Source organism: Moschus berezovskii, chromosome 3, assembly GCF_049115385.1.
Source record: "Moschus berezovskii isolate FMDL1 chromosome 3, NW_MosBer_1.0, whole genome shotgun sequence".
In the NCBI taxonomy this organism is placed as follows: Eukaryota; Metazoa; Chordata; class Mammalia; order Artiodactyla; family Moschidae; genus Moschus; species Moschus berezovskii.
In genome coordinates, this window is record NC_142462.1 from 77,795,646 (window position 1) to 77,809,493 (window position 13,848).

General features: G+C 40.5%; 1 protein-coding gene across 1 annotated transcript in view; it reads left to right on the forward strand.

Moving 5' to 3' along the window:
- HIBADH (3-hydroxyisobutyrate dehydrogenase) overlaps nucleotides 1-13,848 on the forward strand; it is a 267,180-nt gene that overhangs the window by 226,843 nt on the left and 26,489 nt on the right. The window lies entirely within an intron of this gene.

Here is a 13,848-nt window from a genome sequence, read left to right on the forward strand (position 1 = left end):
TTTTCTGGAATCAATTCTTGCCATTCTAAGTGTCTTTGAATGTGTCACTTATTACAATCTTGATTCCCAACTTAGAATGAGGATAGTCTTTCTCTCGGGCTTCCTCAGTCAAGACATGTCCAGAGATTCAGAATGTATCTGTAAATAGTTATGAGGTTATTGCGGATGTATGAAATGGCAGTCCTTTTCAATTGTACATTATAATGGAGCTATTTTCAAGTATGTCATTTAGAAGGCACTGAGTGATAGTAATTGAAATAATGAAAAAGTATTTTCCACATTGGTTTGGCAATTAAGTGTGAACCTTCCCCTGGTGTTAGAATGAAACTTTGTGTGATGCATTGTGAGGGAGCCTGAAATTTTGGAAGAAGCTTGGGTGTGCAGATCTAAGTTCTAGCCCAGCTCCTGTCACAACTAGCTCTATGATATAGGGTGAGTGTCTCCATCCTCTAGGGCTTGGTTTCTTCATGTGTAAAGTGAGTTGGGGGAGGTGATCCCAAAGGTCTCTTATAATGCTGGCTCTTATTCTGTAATTGTGTCACCTCTTCTGGATCACGTAAAAGCATAAAAAAATCATTGGCTTCAAGCATTATATAGTCCACTGGGGGAGCTGAAGAACAAACAATTAAATTAATAAATAAATAGGGTAATTATACATTGTGATTAGTGCCAAGAAGAACTGAACTAGTGATCGTGATGTACTATAATAGGGGAAGGGAGTTAATATTCAAAGGCAGGAAGGTATGAAGAGCAAGAGGAAGTCCCACTAATTTCCTTATTTTTACAGTGTATGGTTAAAATATATTGTTTGAAGTTGACAAGTCAAGAAGAATTTTCAGTATATTATTAAAAGTTACTAGGGTATCATTCAGAGAAGGCAATGGCAAGCCACTCCAGTACTCTTACCTGGAAAATCCCATGACGGAGGAGCCTGGTAGGCTGCAGTCCATGGGGTCACGAAGAGTCGGACATGACTGAAGCGACTTAGCAGCAGCAGGGTATCATTAGAATAGCAAAACTCAGAATATCAGTCTTCAGAATTACCAGAAGGCAAATACATTCACTCACCACAGAACATAAAACAAGAAAACCTAGACCATATAGGAAAAGATAAAAAAGAAAGAGCAAAATAATGAATCATGAAATAAGATTATAGAATTAAGATCAAAAAGAGAGTATTAGTAAGTGTAAATGAGAAAACTTTTCCACTTAAAAAGACTCTCAGATTGGATAAAAATTATAACTCAGCCTTATAACACATTTAAGTAATACGTCTTAAACACATTTAAGAAATACAGCAAGAACCATGATAGTATCAACCAACATTAAATTTAGGACAATACTATAAAAAAAAAAGACCCTTTGTAATGATAATCATACAATATAGTGAATTTTCATGCACCTAGTAGCATTGCTTCAAAATGCATAAAAGAAAAACTGCAGTAAATAAAAATAGAAATACACAAAAAAGCAATTGCAGTGGGATAATCTAAATCACTTTTCTCAGTCCATGCCAGATCAAGTAAACAGTCAAGTTAGTAAGGCTATTGAAAATCCCACAGTGTGCATGTATGTGTAAGCACACAAACTTGTGTGTGTATATCTGCATCTATATATGTCTAAACCCTGAATACAGAGAATAAGCCTATTATTCAATTGATAAAAATAGCCACATTTCTAAAAGTTGAACCACAGAGGAAAATCTCAATATACTTCAAAAAATAGAAATATTGCTTGTCACAATCTCTGATAGTGCAATTAAGCTGCAAATTAATGTTTTAATCAAAGACAAAAGAAGTCTTAACCACCCCTCTCAACTCTTGGTCCAAAGAAGAAATAAAAAACATACTATCTCGAAAATATTGATAATGCAAGAACTATGTATCAAAACCTTTGAGATATCTCCTTTCATAGCATCATTCTACTTACTAGCATTGTTAAACAGGAAAGAATGAAGATAAAAAAACACAAGCAGTCAATCAGGCAAGCAAGTTTTAAAAAGAAATAAAATATACCTATATTAAAAGCAGAAGGAACTAATTTTAAAAATAGTGCAGCTAATAAATAGATCTAAGAGATGGTTCCTGGAAAGAAATAAGGCAAAGAAAATAATAAAATAGAAAAATCATAAGCCAACCTAGTCAAGTGAAAAAGTGAAACAAAATTGTACAAAATTAGAAGTAACCACTGATAAAGAGGGAAAAGTCACCCTAAAATGAAGGACCAACAAATAAATCCAAGAGCTTGTTCTCTGAAAACAAAACTAAAGAATAAGTCTATTATTTAATATAATTAAGGGGAAAAGTGAACAAACAATGCAAAATGAAAATATTAAGTGGGGTACTGATAGATATATGCAATTTTTTAAAGCAATTCTGAGATACTCCTTTGCTCAGACTTACTGAAATTGGCTGAAAATCTGGATGAAATGAATGGTCTTCAGAAAAATATAAATGACTAAAACCTACCATAGGAGTTGTAGAAAATCTAAATGATGAATTATCATAGAAAAATAGGAAAAAATTTTATTAAAAATTTATTCCCTCCCTCAGCAACAAAATCAGACACTTTAATAGGTGTGAAGAATGCTTTCTACCAAATCTTTACAGAAAATAATTCCAGTACTACTTAAATTGTTTCAGGCCACAGCAGAAGAAGAAAAACCTCCAAATTAATTTTTGAAGCTAGCGAGATACCAGTTCCAAAACCTGACAAAGATAACACGCACATATAAAAAGAAAACTAATCTATTAATAGCAAGGGAAAAAAACTAAAATTTTAGTAGGCAGAATTCAGCAGTAAGTTAAGAGGATGCCACCGCCTAATGAGAAATTAAAAGATGGCTGCTGAGAATAGCTATGGAGAACATAGATTCAGGAGTAAAATGACTGTGTTCAGTTCCCAGCTCTGTTACTCACCAGGTATAGGACTTTGGAAACATAATTATTTAACTTCTCTATGCCTCAGTTTTCTCATTATAGTGTATTGAGAGTATTCAATGAATTGATACATGTAAAGTGCTTAGAACAGTGTCTGGCACACAGTAAATACTGAATAAAGCTGGCTATTTATTATTCAATAGTGGGAAAAGCTATTAATATATACCATTCACTATATTGATAGATCAAAAGAGAAAAATTATAATCACTTCCATAGATGCTGAAAAGTCATGGAATTACCTGACATTCATTTCTAATTTTTATGCAGATTTAACAAAACATTATTGATGGATGCATCCTAAATAATATCGTAACAAAATAACAAGATCATTAACCAAAGCATGAATCATTATTGATTGACCAAGGAAACCCTAGAAGCCTTCCTGTTCAAATCATAACACCAGTGTATCCACTAACCTCTCTGAAATTTGACATTATTCTAATCATTTCAATAGAACAGGAGAAAGAAATAAAAAGTGAAAATATTTTTAAAAAAAGAGTAAGTAAAGTAAAATTATTTGAAGAGTATACAAAAGATACTCAATTCAAAATTATAGTAGACAAATAGATATAATAAAATTGATGGATATGAAAATAAGATACAAAAAATACATTAATTAGAAAACAAATGGAAAATAATATCCATTTACAATAAAGAACCAAAAAATATCAAAAAATGAACTTAATAAAATAGTCAAGTTATAGATGAATAAAACCTTAACAAAGGGATGCAAAAGAAAATTTGAATAAATATAAATGTGAACTCTTTTATTGGGTGGGAAGACTTAATATCTCTCTAAATTAACCTATAAATTCAATGCAGTCTCAATAGAAATAACAAGATAATATTAAATTTCAGACAGACTAATTTTCAAGCTTGTATGAAAAAGCAAATAAGTAAGTATAGCTAGAAAATTCTGAAAAATAAGAATAATGGAGGATACTAGTCCTACCACATATTAAAATGCATTATAAAGTTGCACTATTTCTTATAACGAGATTCTGGCAAATGGAAATACAAATCAGTGGAATGGAATGAATACAGATTGCACAAATAAGATTCTCAAGCTCAAATGGGAATTTAGGTTATTATTACAATGACATTGCATCCCATTAAATTAAAAATAGATTATTCAGTAAGTCATGTTGGAACACAGGAAGCCATAGGGAAGCAAAATAAAGTTGGATCCATATCTCTCTCCTTATTATAAAATAAATATTAAACCACAAAATTACTAGAAGAAAATAAAGAACTTTTAAAAACTAATCTTGGATTGGGGAAGCCTGTTCTCTTTTAAGCATCACATAAAACCCAGGGGTCACCAATAAAAAACATGATTATACTTAACTTACATTTTTCTTATGAATATGAGAAATTGTTCCATGGCATAAAACACCTTGAGTGAAATAAAATTTTAATCAAAAAGGAAATGACAAATTGTGGGAGGAAAAAAACTTAAAATTTGCATGACAGAATTTGCAATGTGTATGACAAAGGCTAAGTCTGATATATAAAGATAACAAACAAAGCTAAAGGAAAAATGTCAACAACCAATAGAAAAATAGGTAAAACAATATAAACAAACTTCAAAGAATAAGAAATGTCAAAGTTCTCATACATATGCAGAGATGTTCAGTGATATTAGTACAATGAGAGAGATGTGAACTGTAGGTCTGAAGTAGCATTACTTTTGCCTATCAGGCCAAAAACAATTTATACATTGTTTAGTATATAACAAAATACTGGAACTTTGGAACATTGTTGAAGGGAGTAAAAACTGGTGTAACCTCTACCAAATCTGCCAAATTTAAAATACGTAAAATGTTTGACCCAGCAACTCTGCTTTAAGAAACCTTATATTTGCCAGTATAATCAAAGATGCTTCTTTAACACTGTCTGGAAGTTTAGAACTGGAAATGACAAAATATCATAAATAAAGAACTGATTAAATAATTTATAATATATTCTTACAAAGAAGTATATGTGCTAATGTGAAGAGAATCCAAGATGTGTCATTAAGTTTAAAAATACATGTGTCAATGTGGTGTGTGTACACAAATACGTGTTTGGAAAACTTCTGGTAAGGACACACTAAAGAGGAGTTGGAGGTTAATTCTGGGCAGTTGGCCCAGGGGCCAGAGATGGAAAGGAAACTCAGTTTTCATTATATACTGTTTTGTGCTATATGATTTTTTTCTTTTTTTACTGACGTGCAAGTGTTATTTGAGTAAAAATAAACATTAATCTTTTTCAGTGTTGAAACAAACTGATTTTAATTATGGAAGTACTGTTCTACCATGGACAGTGGTTAGCTATTCTCCATTTCCATAGAAGAGATCTTCTTCAACAAGAAGAAAGACCCAACAAAGTGAATATATATTTTGGATTGGAGAAAATGAATAATTTCCTGATGGAATTGGTACAGAGTTGTAAAAACCCTCTGAAGGGCTTTGGAAGGAGTCTGAAGTGGGTGGTGAGTGATCAGGGAAGGGAAGGACCCTGGTGGCCTGGGAGACTTCTTTCCTCCCCAGGATGCTGTGACCCTCTTCCCAGGAGCAACACCTCTCTGTGAGCTGACAGTTTAATGAGCATTTTACCCAAGGCATTCACACCAGTAGGAAATCCTGTTAGATTTACAAGTGCCCATTAGTTACAAGTTCTCCAGAGCCACTGTATAGTGTTTCTGTTCGGGACTTCCTTGTGCTTTCCAGTGTTGAATATCATTGCAGAGAGGGTTAACACCTCTAGGAACTCGATTTTTCTCTTGTACATTATAAACGGCCATGGGGGCAAAATCTTGAGCTCCTCATAGACGACAGACTACAAATCTATTACTCTTCCACAAGGAGCTCCAGACTATCGAGGTAAAAAAGGGGATCTTTCCATGAACGAATGACCTAGGACACTTTAATGAATGGGGGGGCATATTGAGAATAAGGAACAAAGCCAGAATAGGGATGAAGCCAACTGCATTTGGATAGCTGCCGTTTTTCTTTTTCCTTTGCTACAAATCACACTCCATTGTTCATTCCCTAGGTCATGGGATGTGGTTCACTAAGTGTGGTCCCTGGACCAGAGCATAAGCATCGCCTGGAAACTTGTTCAAGGTGCAAATTTTCCAGTCTTCCTGTATCAGAAACTCCTGGGCCATGGCTCAGCCATCTGTGGCTTCTGGAAGAAGACCACCCACCAACAGGAATAAGCACTGGCTTGCTCTGCATTCTTTCCTCCAAGAGAACTCAAGGTGACACAACCTGATGTCTCTGGACAGGTTTTAAAATTTTAGCCTCAAGATACATCTTCAGATGTGGGTGTAAATTAAGCACAGCAGCAACTGCCTTGTCTAAGATGAGCATCATTTGATGACACTGGTTATCCCACAGAAGACATGGGCATTCCAGCTCCTATGCTGTGGTGAGGATATGCTCCAGAATGCCAAGGGAAGCCAGGCTGGCCCGAGGTTCTTATACAAGCCTTGACAGTCAGATATTGGAAATCTATCTCACATCCCAAACATATGCCAGTGACTGCACATAGGGAACTAAATCTCATCATTAAAGGCTGGGACCTTTATAGGCTAAAACCTCCTATTAGGCTGGATGCTCCCCTAAAACAAATCATCTACAGCCTGACAGCGCTAACTTTTTAACTGTCCCTTATATGAACTTAGTATTTTCAGGAGCCAGTGTGTTGTCATCCCTTTTTTCCTTTTATTTCTTTGGGGGTGTGCGGTGTGGAGGGCTCAGACCATCCAGAGAAGCACATGAAGCAGACAATGTCTGATGTTGCCCTGGCCTCCTTAACCCCGACCCCTTTCTAATGGGAGTTCAGATTTTGTTGTAGCACCTTCCCCTTCCCTCCCCTCCCCTTGCAGCCCCAATGCCCTCAGGGAAGCTTACCTGACCCAGATCCAGAGGTGAGCCCAGTTGGTCTAAGGGTGATCCCACTCCCCACGTGACTCAGTTCAAGTTACTGAGATTCAAGAACAGGTTTTCCAGGCTGCTGGGCAATTTCTTGCTCACTTTGCTCTTTCAGGACACCTCCCAGAGGCAACCCTGTCTCTTTCCACTTGGGACTGCTGCCTCCACCTCCAGATTAGCTGAAGGATGTGGCTCACGTGGGAAGGAAAGCTGTGGTGCTGGTTTAACCCCTCCCTAGCCTGGGCTTCCTGTCTGGGAGTCTGTAAACATTCTGAATGTTGAAGATATTTGACTTGAATTTTCTGTTATTCATTGCTAAAAACATCCTACTGACTGAGTGAGGATTATTATCACTTAATATATGTGGAAAGACCATGACACAGTGGTTTTGGAGGCTTTGTAGTAAAGGACAGAAGTTGCAGTGGAAGCTGGTGGTTCATCCCAGCCTGTATTATACCACCCACGGGAGAACAAGTCACTGAGGATATTTCCTGGGCCCTGAGGATGGGGAGCATAGGCCTGGATTACTGTAATATTGAATGGTTTGCCTTGGAAACGAACAGAAATCATCCTGTCATTTTTAAGATTACATCCAAGTACTGCATTTCGGACTCTTTTGTTGACCATGATGGCTACTCCATTTCTTCTAAGGGATTCCTGCCCACAGTAGTAGATATAATGGTCATCTGAGTTAAATTCACCCATTCCAGTCCATTTTAATTCACTGATTCCTAGAATGTTGACGTTCACTCTTGACATCTCCTGTTTGACCACTTCCAATTTGCCTTGATTCATGGACCTAACATTCCAGGTTCCTATGCAATATTGCTCTTTACAGCACCGGACCTTGCTTCTATCACTGGTCGCATCCACAACTGGGTATTGGTTTTGCTTTTGCTCCATCCCTTTATTCCTTCTAGAGTTATTTCTCCACTGAGCTCCAGTAGCATACTGGGCACCTACCGACCTGGGGAATTCCTCATTCAGTATCCTATCATTTTGCCCTTTGTTACTGTTCATGGGGTTCTCAAGGCAAGTATACTGAAGTGGTTTGCCATTCCCTTCTCCAGTGGACCACATTCGGCTGTGGTCCATGTGATCAGATCGACTAGTTTCCTGTGATTATGATTTCAGTTTGTCTGCCCTCTGGTGCCCCCTAGCAATACCTACCGTCTTATTTGGGTTTCTCTTACCTTGGTCGTGGAAAATCTCTTCACAGCCGCCCCAGCAAAGTGCAGCTGCTGTACCTTACCTTGGACGAGGGGTATCTCCTCAAGGCCGCCCCTCCTGACCTTGAACGTGGAGTAGCTCCTCTCGGCCCTCCTGCGCCCGCGCAGCCACCGCCTGTTGGACGTGGGGTAGCTCCTCTCGGCCGCCGGCCCTGGCCTCAGGCGTGGGGTAGCTCCTCACGGCCGCGCCTCTTTGTGTGGTTCGTTGCGCCGGGGCCGCCTGCGCCGCCGGGGCCGGCGTCTCTCGCGTCGCGTCTGTGCCGCCGGGGCCGGCGTCTCGGTTCTATGAAGACCTACAAGACCTTTTACAACTAACACCCAAAAAAGATGTCCTTTTCATTATAGGGGACTGGAATGCAAAAGTAGGAAGTCAAGAAACACCTGGAGTAACTGGCAAATTTGGCCTTGGAGCACAGAATGAAGCAGGGCAAAGGCTAATAGAGTTTTGTCAAGAGAATTCACTGGTCATAGCAAACACCCTCTTCCAACAACACAAGAGAAGACTCTACACATGGACATCACCAGATGGTCAATACCGAAATCAGATTGATTATATTCTTTGCAGCCAAAGATGGAGAAGCTGTATACAGTTAGCAAAAACAAGACCAGGAGCTGACTGTGGCTCAGATCATGAACTCCTTATTGCGAAGTTCAGACTTAAATTGAAGAAAGTAGGGAAAACCACTAGACCATTCAGATATGACCTCAATCAAATCCCTTATGATTATACAGTGGAAGTGAGAAATAGATTTAAGGGACTAGATCTGATAGATAGAGTGCCTGATGAACTCTGGACGGAGGTTCGGGACATTGTACAGGAGACAGGGACCAAGACCATCCCCATGGAAAAGAAATGCAAAAGAGCTAAATGGCTGTCTGAGGAGGCCTTACAAATAGCTGTGAAAAGAAGAGAAGCGAAAAGCAAAGGAGAAAAGGAAAGATATAAGCATCTGAATGCAGAGTTCCAAAGAATAGCAAGGAGAGATAAGAAAGACTTCCTCAGTGATCAATGCAAAGAAATAGAGGAAAACAACAGAATAGGAAAAACAAGAGACCTCTTCAAGAAAATTAGAGATTCCAAGGGAACATTTCATGCAAAGATGGGCTCGATAAAGGACAGAAATGGTATGGACCTAACAGAAGCAGAAGATATTAAGAAGAGGTGGCAAGAATACACAGAAGAACTGTACAAAAAAGATCTTCCCGACCAAGATAGTCACAATAACGTGATCACTGACCTAGAGCCAGACATCTTGGAATGTGAAGTCAAGTGGGCCTTAGAAAGCATCACTACTAACAAAGCTAGTGGAGGTGATGGAATTCCAGTTGAGCTATTACAAGTCTTGAAAGATGATGCTGTGAAAGTGCTGCACTCAATATGCCAGCAGATTTGGAAAACTCAGCTGTGGCCACAGGACTGGAAGAGGTCAGTCTTCATTCCAATCCCAAAGAAAGGCAATGCCAAAGAATGCTCAAACTACCGGACAATTGCCCTCATCTCACACGCTAGCAAAGTCATGCTCAAAATTCTCCAAGCCAGGCTTAAGCAATATGTAAACCGTGAACTCCCAGATGTTCAAGCAGGTTTTAGAAAAGGCAGAGGCACCAGAGATCAAATTGCCAACATCCGCTGGATCATGGAGAAAGCAAGAGAGTTTCAGAAAAACATCTATTTCTGCTTCATTGACTATGCCAAAGCCTTTGACTGTGTGGATCACAATAAACTGTGGAACATTCTGAAAGAGATGGGAATCCCAGACCACCTGACCTGCCTCTTGAGAAACCTGTATGCAGGTCAGGAAGCAACAGTTAGAACTGGACATGGAACAACAGACTGGTTCCAAATAGGAAAAGGTGTACGTCAAGGCTGTATATTGTCACCTTGCTTATTTAACTTATATGCAGAGTACATCATGAGGAACGCTGGGCTGGAAGAAGCACAAGCTGGAATCAAGATTGCTGGGAGAAATATCAATAACCTCAGATATGCAGATGACACTACCCTTATGGCAGAAAGTGAAGAGGAACTCAAAAGCCTCTTGATGAAAGTGAAAGAGGAGAGTGAAAAGGTTGGTTTGAAGCTCAACATTCAGAAAACAAAGATCATGGCACCTGGTCCCATCACTTCATGGGAAATAGATGGAAAAACAGTGGAAACAGTGTCAGACTTTGTTTTTTTGGGCTCCAAAATCACTGCAGATGCTGATTGCAGCCATGAAATTAAAAGACGCTTGCTCCTTGGAAGGAAAGTTATGACCAACCTTGATAGTATATTAAAAAGCAGAGACATTACTTTGCCAACCAAGGTCCGTCTAGTCAAGGCAATGGTTTTTCCCGTGGTCACGTATGGATGTGAGAGTTGGACTGTGAAGAAGGCTGATCGCCGAAGAATCGATGCTTTTGAACTGTGGTGTTGGAGAAGACTCTTGAGAGTCCCTTATACTGCAAGGAGATCCAACCAGTCCATTCTAAAGGAGATCAGTCCTGGATGTTCATTGGAGGGACTGATGCTAAAGCTGAAACTGCAATACTTTGGCCACCTCATGCGACGAGTTGACTCACTGGAAAAGACTCTGATGCTAGGAAAGGTTGGGGGCGGGAGGAGAAGGGGACGACGGAGAATGAGATGGCTGGATGGCATCACCGACTCTGTGGACATGAGTTTGAGTGTACTCCGGGAGTTGGTGATGGACAGGGAGGCCTGGCGTGCTGTGATTCATGGGGTCGCGGAGTCGGACACGACTGAGCGACTGAACTGAACTGAACTGAACTGAGGATGGGGAGCAGGGAGATGAACGGCAGCACAGAGTCCTGGAGCTGCCATGGGCAAGCTATGCCCACACTACAATTTTGTCTCAGGATGCTCAGATGGAGGACTGGGGATGGGGATACAAGAAAGAAGAAAGGATGGAGGAGATAGATAGTTTGAATAGAAACATAAAGGTGACAATTAGAGTATAATGTGTTTTTAGCATTAGGGCAAAAACCTACTCTCTACTAAAAAGTTAGTAAGTCTCTTTCATGCTTCTTTAAAGACATTGCTACTAGTTTACTGAACTGAACTGAACTAGTTTACCATTGATGAGCACCGAGAGAAATGCCCTGTGCTCTACCTGGGAGCCCTGAAGGCCACTCTGTCCAGCTTTCTCATCCAATGACTCAACACTGCAGCCAGAGTCCTGTAAGTCTTACCACCACTCTGCAGGGCAGATCCACCTTTCTGCATCAGCAATGTGCTGCCTGATGTCCCCTGGGGTGGTTCACCCAGCTGGGGATTGGGACTATGACCCTTCCTTGATCCTTACCTTGAGTAGCATCCAGCAAAGTCCCACTTAGAGATGCCCTCTCTCTGAAATGGAAAAGAAGCGTTGTTTTACAACTGTAAACCCTTCTCTTCCATCCCATCTAGTCAAGTTGCAAATCTGTATTGCCCAGTGGATAATCAGGTCTCAAGGTTAAGGCAACAGAGAAAGGAAGGAGGTACATGGGAAATCATTATCAAGATTGTATTTAAAAGAAAGAAAACCTCAGATCAAGGATGAAACACAGTCTCTTAGCTACACTCCTCACTGGTATCGGCTCAGTCTTGAGGTGCTGTGAGATTTAAATGTCATTTCACTGAGTCTTGCAATTTGTGGTCAGATGCATTATAAATGTTCTAGATCACAGACTTTAATACATTTTTCCTTCTGCTCTAAAGAATCCCGTAGTCATGTATGGATGTGAGAGTTGGACTGTGAAGAAAGCTGATCGCCGAAGAATTGATGCTTTTGAACTGTGGTGCTGGAGAAGACTCTTAAGAGTCCCTTGGACTGCAAGGAGATCCAACCAGTCCATTCTAAAGGAGATCAATCCTGGGTGTTCATTGGAAGGACTGATGCTGAAGCTGAAACTCCAATACTTTGGCCACCTCATGTGACGAGTTGACTCACTGGAAAAGAGTCTGATGCTAGGAAGGATTGGGGGTGGGAGGAGACAGGGACGACAGAGAATGAGATGGCTGGATGGCATCACCGACTTGATGGACATGAGTTTGAGTGTACTCCAGGAGTTGGTGATGGACAGGGAGGCCTGGCGTGCTGTGATTCATGGGGTCACAAAGAGTCGGACATGACTGAGCGACTGAACTGAACTGAAAGAATAAATGGCTTTTTTTCCGATTGAAGACACTAACAAATAGGTAGCTTCCTAATCCACATCTGGACTTTTCAACTGATCACCTTTTAAATTAGCCAGTTTAATGAGTTGACCAGTGTTTGGAGGAGTTAGTAGTGTCTGGGAAGAAATACAAGAAGAAGGAATCACACTTGGAGGCTGGAGGTTGGGGGCTGGGGGTAGAGGGAGGGAAGGGTCATCAGCAAAGAGCAAGCTGAGGCTCAGAGAAGCTAAGCAAATTTCCCAAATCAAACAGTTTGTTCCTGATTCTTTTGTGACTCAATGTAGAAATGGTCACAGGAGTATCATAAACCAAAAGGACATATGTATAGGATCCTCTCTTTATCTCCTTAGTACTCTGGCCGCTGGTAAACCTTGACTTGGCCATGAACCTGCCGATATTGCTGCAGAGCTGATGGGGCCACACAGTCCTGACCCGGGTGTCACGTGCAGAGCAGGGGCAACTGGATACCATGTGTCATATCCCAATCTCCATATCCCAAAACCGAGGCCCCCGCATATGCAGCTGACCACCTCTGGCCAGCCCACTGACCAGCTCATACACCAGCAGCCCTCCAGCCACACTCAGAGACTTTGCTGTCTAATAACACAGGAAGTTCACAATGTTTGACTTTGAAGGACCTACCCGATTTCTCACCACTCCTCACATCTCATCCCCCCACAGCCTGGACACAGGTTTTCTGGTTGGTGGTAAAACTTTTCCACTTAGCGCTCAGTCTTCAACTTCATAAACTATTTTCTCTTTACTTCCACCATCTCAACAACACCTTTAATCCACTGCTACTCCCAAGACCTAGAGGAAGGTGGCAGAAGGGCAGCACTTCTCTGTGGCCTTAATTGAATGCAAGTACCTACTGCCTTTAACAATCACCCCCCTTTCCAAATCAAGTCTCTTTCAACCCAAGCAAGCAGACTCCTCCCATAGAAACCCTCAGAGTCTTGTGCAGAGGTGTGAAATGTGCTCGGTAGGGCTATTTTAGGCCGATTTAGGGCCATTTTTCCATCAGAGAGATAAAAGCACACTGCTATTAAGACACACCGCCATTAAAAACAGCAACGGACTTTGATAATCTCTGCAGTAGTAAATGGAGCTGCTACATTATATATTATTGCAGGAGATTTCATCCTGGCACTTGAAAATTTGCTTTCAATTTTGGAATTTCTGGTAGCTGTACGTTCAAATCTTCATTTGAGCCGAAAGACTGATGGTGATATACAGGGAAGACCATTACAACTTCAGCTACAGTTATTTATCTTCTTCATCTGAGTTTCTTTTAATCAAGTATCTGCTATTTTATCACTTTCTTTGCTACTAGTTGAGGAAATCATACATCTCATGCTTCTACTGCTGCTAAGTCACTTCAGTCGTGTCCGACTCTGTGTGACCCCATAGACGGCAGCCCACCAGGCTCCCCCGTCCCTGGGATTCTCCAGGCAAGAACACTGGAGTGGGTTGCCATTTCCTTCTCCAATGTGTGAAAGTGAAAAGTGAAAGTGAAGTCGCTCAGTCATGTCTGACTCGTAGCGACCCCACGGACTGCAGCCCACCAGGCTTCTCCATCCATGGGATTTTCCAGGCAAGA